The sequence below is a fragment of the Mytilus galloprovincialis genome, chromosome 1 (assembly GCF_965363235.1).
Source record: "Mytilus galloprovincialis chromosome 1, xbMytGall1.hap1.1, whole genome shotgun sequence".
NCBI classification, from domain to species: Eukaryota; Metazoa; Mollusca; class Bivalvia; order Mytilida; family Mytilidae; genus Mytilus; species Mytilus galloprovincialis.
The window spans coordinates 29,676,994-29,688,093 of record NC_134838.1 but is presented as its reverse complement, the minus strand read 5'-3'; the positions used below and the strand labels follow the sequence as shown (position 1 = coordinate 29,688,093).

At 31.4% G+C, this 11,100-nt stretch overlaps 1 long non-coding RNA gene across 2 annotated transcripts; it reads left to right on the top strand.

Annotated features, from left to right (window-relative positions):
* The first annotated feature begins 201 nt into the window (after window positions 1–201).
* Window positions 202–6,752, top strand: LOC143071090 (uncharacterized). 2 transcript variants are annotated; one of them, XR_012976792.1, is made up of 4 exons: window positions 202–300; window positions 1,945–2,112; window positions 4,056–4,133; window positions 5,440–6,752. It is a non-coding gene; the product is annotated as an uncharacterized LOC143071090 (long non-coding RNA). The 2 variants fall into 2 exon arrangements; XR_012976788.1 differs by lacking the exon at window positions 202–300 and having other exon boundaries at window positions 1,088–2,112; window positions 5,440–6,751.
* The last annotated feature ends 4,348 nt before the right edge of the window (window positions 6,753–11,100 follow it).

The window sequence follows — 11,100 nt, the reverse complement described above, 5'->3', positions numbered from 1 at the left end:
CCAGGAAAATACTTTATTATCTTTACTAGTTAATAAAATTTCTGGAGATCATGTGTCTGTCATTTATTCTATTATTCACATCTTGTAAATAGTTATATTATATACGCATCATATCAATCTATCAATTAGGATACATTATTTTATTTGACTTAATAACATATTATTGGTATTTAGTGCGACCGTGCACCTTTCGGTTGCCTCGAGTGTTTTCTATTATAGCAATGTTTAAGTCGTCATGTTGCGGGATTTTCAAATCCCAAAAGAAGAACACACTTCAAATTCAACAGGATTTTCGATTTGGTAACCGCATTACTTTAATATAAATCATTATATATTACATAACCTTACACAATCAATTTACTTTTTATGATTAATCTGATATGCATGCCCAATATATTTTATTCCCAAAACCTTATTTAAAAAGGAGGGGACATGGTCAAAGTGTCGTGCAAACCTAGTCCAAATAATTATGACGTCTTGAAAGGCTATTATAATTTTTTTCTTTGACGCCTTACATCGACGTCATAATGCTGAAGCCGCCATTTTCGGTTGGACTTTGAGAGCATATTTTGCTCTCAACTTTGAGACCCAATTTAGCCATCAAATTTTCATTAAAGGCTAAAACAAAATGCATAAACAAAAATTCTTACCTTTTATGTGTTTGTTTGTGCAAAATATTTCCAATTAATCCCTACAGAAATAATAATATAAGGAACAATTCCATCCGAGGCGGGAACATGTCGCCTGTATTTTTTAAAACGTTTGTCTGATTTCCTTTAAGAAGATTATAAAATAATTTTCACACCAAACTCGGTAAAACCCGAATTTCCGGAACCATTGTTTTACATTATCCGGAAATTCAGGTCGGTGAAAATGTACCGAGTTTGGTTAAAAAATATATTTTATACACCTAGAATGAAGCATCTTTAGGAGAAATCAGCTAAACGTTTTAATAAAGCAGTAAATTCCTTCTCAAAGTCCAACTGAATATATGAGTTTGGCGTTATGACGTCGATGTAAGGCGTCAAAGAAAAAAATTATAATAGCCTTTCAAGACGTCATAATTATTTGGACTAGTGCAAACCCAATTTATATTGTTTATTGTCACGGAATAATTACAAACTGTGCTATAGTTTTTAAGATTATTGGATAATTGACTTGTTCTATAGGTACATGTACCTTACTTACCCAGGTGACACATCAGTTGTACCCTTGATATTGGTATAAATTCAAATCACAGGCACTTGTTTCTATCCATTTGAAGACCCACTATTAACGTATATATTTACCAGAAATAATGGTTTTAAGCGGAGAGGTGAAAAAATTAGTTGGGTACCTTCTCGAAAATATACGTTGATAGTGGGTCTTCCAATGGATAGAAACAAGTGCCTGTGATTCAAATGCTTATTGATATATTAAAAGAAGATGTGGTATGATTGCCAATGAGACAGCTGTCCACAAGAGACCAAAATGACACAGACATTAACAACTATAGGTCACTGTACAGCCTTCAACAATGTGCATAACCCATACGGCAAAGGCCCCGATATGACAATGTAAAACAATTCAAACGAGAAAACTAAGATACATGTATATGTACATTGTACTTGTTGTATATGAAGATTAATTAGATTAAAGTAAACAATGTGGTATGTTTCCAAAATAAATGCTATCCGCTAAAGACCAACTGATGTTGATCCAATTACTAGCCAAACAAATGATACATACATGTAGGTTACCATACTTTCTTCATTTATATTATGATTATTGAGTATTTTTTTGGAAACATTTCAAACCTTTACATGCTGTTTATATACATGTTACTACAGTTCAGCGACTCAAGTTTAAAAGGCATTTATATAAAAGAATTTAAACTTAATATCATTTTGTATGAACATCATGTTGAATATTTACATTTTCTCAAAAAGTTTTTATTTTACTTAGCTAATAAAGAAGATGATGGATTCCCAAACAGAAATCTTGATGACAGTGAAAAAATTGAAGAATTGCACCAATTGTTACAGAGAATCGATTTCAAGCAGAAACAGATGCTCAAAAATAAGGGAATACAACAGCCATCCATGTTCCTTCACATATCATTTGTATATAAAGGTATATATTGTATATATATATATTTTGTCTACATTTTCTGAATTTATGATTTTAAAAATCTTTCAAAAGATATAAATGTACATTGTAAGTCATGTAATTCAAATAGAGACGTGCCATTGTCTTTGATAAAAGATAGAGTTACATGTATGCCTTTTTAGTATTATCAGCTTATATACTTACTTAGCCTTGTTAAAATCTATAAATATACCTTATGTATATTACATGTATGTTGAAATGTCTGTCAGAATATATACATATATACATGTTTATATATCTATAATACTAAAATTACGAGGTCCAATTTATCAGCCGGCATCAGGTAAAAACGACATATCAAAGAATTCAACTTTTTATATAGCTAAAATAGGACAATGGTGTAGATTAAAAATTACACCACTCCAGACCCTTTTGTTTTCCACATAATTAAAATTGCCAATAATAAACAAGTTCCGGGTCGAATCCGGTACCGATACCAATAGTATATTCACCTGTTACCTATTACCTTATCTGTACGTTCTGCATCTAACAGGCGCACCACCAAATGGTGTATTTGATTTTACTACATGTATATACACGGGTCATAATCACAATCCTTTTATTATATAAAAATATTTTTCTGTTACAAATCATGATGTATTGTTCTATGTGTACATGTTATGCTGCCCATCAAGGGCCCTTGATTGGAATAATAAAATATTCCTATTCTTATTCTTATTCTTATTCAAAGTCGACACAACTAAATTTAATCATTGTCAAATTGTTCCCTATTGTAGTTTTTTAATTAGTAAGACTTTCTAAGATAACAATACGAATACTAAAAATTTGGACTAAGGCGTATAGGTACAGTTTTCAATTTGTTAGCGGGCATGACGTAAAACAGCGAATCAAAGATTTGAACTTTATTGGACAATGCTGTTGATTAAAAAATACTCAATTCCAGGACCTGAATATTGGTAAAGTTCAAGGTCGACGGGTTCAAACAGAAAGATTTGAAAGCAGAGAAAACTGTGTATCTTATAATCGGCACGACTTTATCAGATGACAATACCAATACTAAAATAAGGCTTACGCATAGTTATATACTTTAATTCAGTCACAGACCCGCGATATCACGGGTGTGTTCTAGTATATATATATATATATATACAACTCGTCTAAACATCAACCCAACAATGTTAGATCTGTAAATTTGCTTTCGCAAATTTTTGGTTCTTCCCTCGCTGGGATTCGAACACATGCTACTGTGATATCGTGACACCAAATCGCCTGCACTGCAGCCGTCCCGCTAGACCACACGACCACCTGGGCTCTCAAAAAAAGAGCTTTCGGTGGGCATGTGTTACCTTTCCACGTCAGTTTTAATCTAGCGGCGTACTACAGTACATGATATATAAGGCATGAAGATGTTATTGTTACAGATCAGCTAAATTATCTATAGTAAAGGATCCTACAAATTAATGTAAGATACAGTCACAGAAAATAATTATATTCATAAGTACGTCTGAGTCAGTGACAACCCTACAACAGATGTATCCATCGGATCGCCATCAATGATGGTGATACATGGCTGTGTACATAATGTATATACAACTCGTCTAAACATCAACATGTTAGGTTGATGTTTAGACGAGTTGTATATATATATATATATACAACTCGTCTAAACATCAACCTAACAATGTTAGATCTGTAAATTTGCTTTCACAAATTTTTGGTTCGTCCCTCGCCGGGATTCGAACCCATGCTACTGTGATATCGTGACACCAAATCGCCTGCACTGCAGCCGTCCCGCTAGACATATATATATATATTGAGTATTGGGAATCCTGTACACCCTTTCCTTAGACCAAGTTTAACAAATATAATATGAATGTTTAAATTCAACTAATTATCTCCTGGCAATACACATTTATTTTAGGAACTTTTTATGTTTTATTTTGCAGTAAGCAGCTGTTTGTGATGCTTATAGGCATAAACAATCTAGTCTGGACATGTAAAACAGCAGCTGGTTCTATTTTGAAGTAAGCTATTTGGTGATTACATTAATTTGACATGACCAGACCAAGTCTTGGGATAAATTAATAGTACTCATTGTCATGATTGTACTAGCTTTTTATTGTTTTATATATTTTATGGAAAATACTGTTAGTTGAGGCCTGCAAAAAATAATTTATAAGGAGATGAAGTGTGGTTGCCAATGAGAGTAGAGACATCTAACAAATAGCATGAATAGAGTCATGGAGGATTGAAATCATACTCATTTTTATTAGAGTGTTACAAAATAATTGCAGAAAAAAAAAAACAACAACAAAAATCAAAATAATTGTGTATTTAGTAGAATTAGCCAAATCAAACAATAACTGACTTAAATCTTGTTTGAAATTTTCACATTTCTATTGATTAAATATTATTTTATAGATCAAATAATAAATAGATAAAAGGGCAGTAATCCAGTCTCAGATTTTTGTTTTGGTTATATTGTATACAGCTGATTGTATTTTAATACTATTTACAAATACTTCTTATATGTCAAAAGAAAAAAAAAATGCTGTACCTGATATTGTGATTTATATTGAAATTGATAAAGACAACAAACTCAATAATGAGCTATTCCAATATCAATCTCCCTAGGGAAAAAAGGGGGTGCTACCTAATTTTAGACCTCCATAGTGCCCATAGACACATCAAACACTTGCCAAAATATAAGCCTGAACCCCTGAGGGGATCACACATCAAATTATAAAAGTTGTATATATTCTACACCGTGAATAAGACCAAACAATGATAGAAGGAGTTAGTTTTAAAATATAATTGAAAAACTAAACTGATACAAATCAATAATTTTTTTGATGTTGATAAATAAATCACAATGTGTAATAGTTGTAATAAATTGTTATGCCAGCCTACAATAGTAGAAGGGGTTTATGTTTAATGAACCATGCTTTTGTTTGTTTATTCTTTCATCTGTTCTGCTTTAGGTTCAAGTTTTGGTAAAAGTTTTTGGTCAGGATAGTTGTTAATGATGTTAACGACCAATCAACTTAAAGATAAATATACATGTGCCTTATGTTATGATCTTTCTAAGGATAAATTAATGGTTTGCCCCAATTTCATGGTCCATTTATCACAACTTCTAGCTATTCTTTTTATAGAGTTATTCCACGAGATATTTTGGGGTCACTCATTAGAATATCTTTTAAATATATGATTTTGATTACAACTGCATTAAGATATAATAATTGCATGCAGAAAATTATTGCTTTTGTCACATATATATCACTTGTCAATTTAATAAAATTAAACATTTTTTTTATTACTTTATTACAGAAGCTACAAAATAGAGCTAAGGCCCTTTAAGCCAAGAAACTGCCAGTGTCAGAAAAGGACAAACTTAGAAAGGCCATGCAAATTGATTTAATGTCAAGTTGGGACAGTGATTCTGTAGATAAACTCGCCTGATCACAACTGGGATTTGACTGTCACAAGATTTTAAATCTTACATGGATAAACTAAAGTCATTTACTAGACTGTAAATACCAGAGACAGCTGAATGCACAAGGCAAAGAGCTGAGGTCCAAGTAAATCAGAGAGGCCTTGTCACAAGAAATGTACAGAACTTGCATGGATGTTTACTTAAGGGCATATGACAAAAAATTGAGAGATATCAATAAAAATTTCTTTAAATTTTAATAAGGACCAATTCAAAGGTACACTTTTGGAATTTGCAAGAACAAAAATACCTTCATGTTTACTTTTGAATTATAGTTGACAGTTTTCAGTTTAAGGGGGGAACCCTTAAAATGAAGTGGTTTGGTTTATTGAATTTGATTATTTTTTAAAGTAAAAAAATGAATTACTGCTCTTTTATTTCAACATTTGCATTTTCTATTAAAATTATTTACAAGTGCAGCATATCGGTGACATCAGATTATGTTATTGTGTTTGGTTAAGCTACATATTTCTTTTTACTTAAACTTTCTGTTGCCTTTTCTTATTAATTAAATGCTGAATAATAATTTGAGTGTGGCTCATTTCAGTGTCTTGTATTTGCTGTCAAGATTTCACATTATTTATAATCGCTTGGTCAAAGGGAGATAAATTTTTGAATCTTCACATTAAATAATCTGCGAAGAGGATTATGTAAAATGTTAATAGTTGAAAATTAATTTTATGGTTCTATAAAATCAAAATAAGTTATTGCCATTCATTATAAATTTCTATCAAAAATAAGGCTCAAAGAATTTTTTTATTTTATTTATATAAATAATAACAAAGTACACACATCATGCACATGTTGACTTCATAAAATTTGTAAACAAATAAAATTGAAAATAAAACTAAAAATTTTAACTAATCAGGAGACAGTCAATACACCAAATATATTTATAAACATATAAACTTATTATTTTCTTCAATTGTCCAAGTACATTCAATATTGATAATTTTTTGCTTGACATTACATAATTTTGTTAATAAAAGTTTATTTGTGTGCTATTTTATTCAATTGTACATATTTGAAGTATTACATTACACCTTATTATTTTTGTTCTTGCATACAGCATTTGGAATGAAATTTTAATCAATGCAGGATGTTTTTTTTGTCGAGCCTGCAACTTTTGTTGCAGAAAGCTCGACATAGAGATAATGATCGGGCGGCGACGTTAGCTAACTTTTTAAAAGCTTAATATTTTAGAAGGTGGAAGACCTGGATGCTTCATACTTTGTATATAGATGCCTCATGTTACGAAGTCTCGTCAGTCACATGTCAAATGTCCTTGACCTCATTTTCATGGTTCAGTGACCACTTGAAAAAAAAGATCAGAGTTTTTGTAATGTTGAATTCTCTCTTATTATAAGTAATAGAATAATTATATTTGGTATGTGCGTACCTTGCAAGGTCCTCATGCCCGTCAGACGGTTTTCACTTGACCTGACCTCATTTCATGGATCAGTGAACAAGGTTAAGTTTTGGTGGTAAAGTCCATATCTCAGATACTATAAGCAATAGGGCTAGTATATTTGGTGTATGGAAGGACTGTAAGGTGTACATGTCCAACTGGCAGGTGTCATCTGACCTTGACCTCATTTTCATGGTTCAGTGGTTATAGTTAAGTTTTTGTGTTTTGGTCTGTTTTTCTCATACTTTATGCAATAGATCTACTATATTTGTTGTATGGAATGATTGTAAGGTGTACATGTCTAGCGAGCAGATGTCATCTGACCTTGACCTCATTTTCATGGTTGAGTGGTCAAAGTTAAGTTTTTGAGTTTTGGTCTTTTTATCTAATACTATATGCCATAGGTCAACTATATTTGGTGTATGGAAGCATTGTTAGCTGTACATGTCTGCCTGGCATGGTTCATCTGACCTTGACCTCATTTTCATGGTTCATTGCTCTTTGTTTAGTTATCTTGGTTAATGTTAAGTTTATGTGGCAGTTTTTAATAAAGCTTTATACTTAGGACTATCAACATAATATCAATGATAAGTAAAGAAGGCGAGACATTTCAGTGTGTGCACTCTTGTGAATTTACGAATTATGTTAATCATGTAAATAATGTTATGTTTTTTGTTTTTTGCTTTTTGAAGTTTTTAAAATTGACAAATAATGCTAGCAGGGGAGATTATTCATTAATATTTTTATGATGCCAAACTTGAAATTAAGAGGTGCCTATGTTTGCTATTTGTTATAACCCAATTGTTATGATTCTTAAATAATCTATACAAGTAAGCATGTTAATTTGTCAATAACCATTATTTTATTAATTAGTTTGAATTTGATGAGGTTCTTTGATGTAGAACTTGACTTTTTTTAAACAAAAGTGTTTTTTTATTTGTTTTAAATGTTTTCAAAATTGTATAACAAACTTTTGACATTTTATTTTAATTTATCACCAAAACAACTCTAATTTGTCAGTATCTGAATAAAATTAATTTGTTAGATACTTTGTTTCTTTTATTGAAGTATATACAAAGGGAGATAACTCAAAATTGTTTTTTTTTATTATTCTGACCCGATTAGAAGTGATGAAAATAACTATATTGCCCAAGACAGGATGACAATAAGAAAATGCTAGAAATTGTTGTGTATGGTTATGCTTTGTCCAAAAGTTTTTGTTATCTCCTGTATTGTATATTGTTGCCATTGTCAAAATCCAAATCACACATAGATAGCCTTGTCCTATAGTTTATATCTGGTGTTTGTGTTTTTTGTATGTCTTAGATTCTAACTCTTCAAGTTCTTATATAAATTCAGATGCATTGCCATTCTTTACATATAGGTAAAGGCATATTTACAAAATGGTATTGAGCTTTGCAAATGAGTGACATGTATTCGTTGGATTATTGTTTAAGTTTCATCTTAAAAATAGTCTTCAATGTTACTGACAAATTATACATTTGCACATTGCCATTTGAAACCACAAATATTATTCTACTGTAAATACACAGAGCAGCAATCCATGCCTTTCAAGTCTAATACTTTGTAAACGTCATGGATCAGAAAAGTTGGAGGATCAATTTTATATGTACAGTAGCTACAAAGTTATCACCATTAAAAATTCCCGTTTTTCCTAATTTTTGTTTTTTTTATTTAATTAGATATTTCCAAACCAGATATTTGGGTTAAAGTAAAAACAAATCCCCAACATCCCTTTTCCAAAAAAAAAATTTTTTAAAAGCAGAGGGAAAAATTCTGCCTTTTCTTTATTATTCATTTGCACTATTGTTTTGTAAGTAGTTATACAGGATTATATTGACTTTAAATTGCATTAAATTTGATGGAAGTTCTAATTTAAATAAGTCATAAACAAGAAATTTATTTGAATTTACATGTAATTAAATTACATAATTAATTAAATTTAATTTATATTTAAAATTCTTTAAATTTGAAATTTATTGAAATTTAATTTATATTAAAAGATCTTTAAATCTCAAATTTATTCAAATTTAAATTATATCAAAACTTCTTTAAATTTGAAATTTATTCAAATTTTATTTATATTAAAAATTCTTTAAATCTCAAATTTATTCAAATTTAATTTACATAAACATTTCTTTAAATTAGAAATTTATTCAAATTTAGTCTATACTTAAATTCTTTAAATTTGAAATTTATTTAGATTTAAAAATACCTTTAAACTAGGTTGAAATTTGGGAATTTATTTGCAATATTAAATTTAGTTTAAATCTATATTAAATTAGAAATTTTCCACCAAAGTAAATGCATAATATTTTTTGTAATTTGAAATTTAATATGCATAACATATGCATTTAATTTTATATTAAATGCATCATTTCATGCAGTGTAGGTGCATTGGGAAGCTGGGTAGCTGAGGTATACTGGAGAAGAAACTCAAAGTGTTCTTCCGCACAGTTGTTTTGTAACGTAGGTCCAAATTTAGGATCAGCCACCCAACCTCACTACCTTACAGAGAAGTTAATAAAAAATGGTGTACGGAAATACTTTTGTCCGCACTAGGTGCAAAGGAAGGTCGGGTAGCTGTGGTTTACTTGAGAAAAAACACAGGGTGTTCTTCGGCTGAGTTTATTTTTTTGAAAGAAAGTGCAAAATTGATGTCGGACACCCTACCCCATCACCTAACAGAAAAATTAATAAAAAAAATATTGACGTCAAATAATTGTCCGCAATAGACACAAAGGGAAGCTGTGTAGCTGTGGTCTACTTCAGAAAAAATACAGTGTGTTTTACGGCTTAGTTTATTGTTTTTTATGTAAGTTCAAAGATTTAGTCCGTCAGTCTTATTACCTTACAGTCTACCTTACACTTACAGAAAAGTTAATAAAAAAATGTTCTACGGCAATACTTGTGTCTGCACTAGGTGCAAAGGGAAGCTGGGTAGCTGCGGTATACTGGAAAAGAAACCCAAGGTGTTCTTCCGCACAGTTTTTTTGGAACGTAGGTCCAAATTTAGGAACAGACATCCAACCCCGTTACCTTACAGAAAAGTTAATAAAAAATATTGTACGGCAATACTTTTGTCCGCACTAGGTGCAAAGGAAGGTCGGGTAGCTGTGGTTTACTTGAGAAAAAACACAGGGTGTTCTTCGGCTTAGTTTATTTTTTTGAAAGAAAGTGCACAATTGGTGTCGGACACCCTACCCCATCACCTTACAGAAAAATTAATAAAAAAAATATTGACGTCAAATAATTGTCCGCAATAGGCACAAACGGAAGCTGTGTAGCTGTGATCTACTTCAGAAAAAACACAGTGTGTTTTACGGCTTAGTTTTTTTTTTTATGTAGGTTCAAAGATTTAGTCCGTCAGTCTTATTACCTTACAGTCTACCTTACACTTACAGAAAAGTTAATAAAAAATGTTCTACGGCAATACTTGTGTCTGCACTAGGTGCAAAGAGAAGTGGGTAGCTGAGGTGTACTGGAGAAGAAACGCAAGGTGTTGTTCGGCACAGTTTTTTTAAAGTAGGTCCAAATTTAGGGCAGACACCCAACCCCGCTACCTTACAGAAAAGTTAATATAAAAAATATTGTACGGCAATACTTCTGTCTGCACTAGGTGCAAAGAAAGGTTGAGAAATAATATAGGGTGTTCTTCGGCTTAGTTTAGTCTTTTTAAAAGAAAGTACAAAGTTGGGGCCGGACACCCTACCCCATTACTTTACAGGAAAAAAATAATAAAACATGTTCTATGTCAAATCATTGTCCACAATAGGCGCAAAGGGGAGCTGGGTAGATGTGGTCTACTTGAGAAAAAAACACAGTGTGTTCTTCGTCTTAATTTATTGTTTTTCACGTAGGTTCAAGGATTGAGTCGGACAGTCTTCTCACCTTAAAGTCTTCCATGCAGAAAAGTTAATAAAAAAATGTTCTACGGCAAAACTTGTGTCTGCACTAGGTGCAAAGGGAAGCTGGGTAGCTGGGGTATACTGGAGAAGAAACCCTAGGTGTTCTTCCGCACATTTTTTTTTTGGAACGTAGGTCCAAATTTCAGAACAGACACCCAACC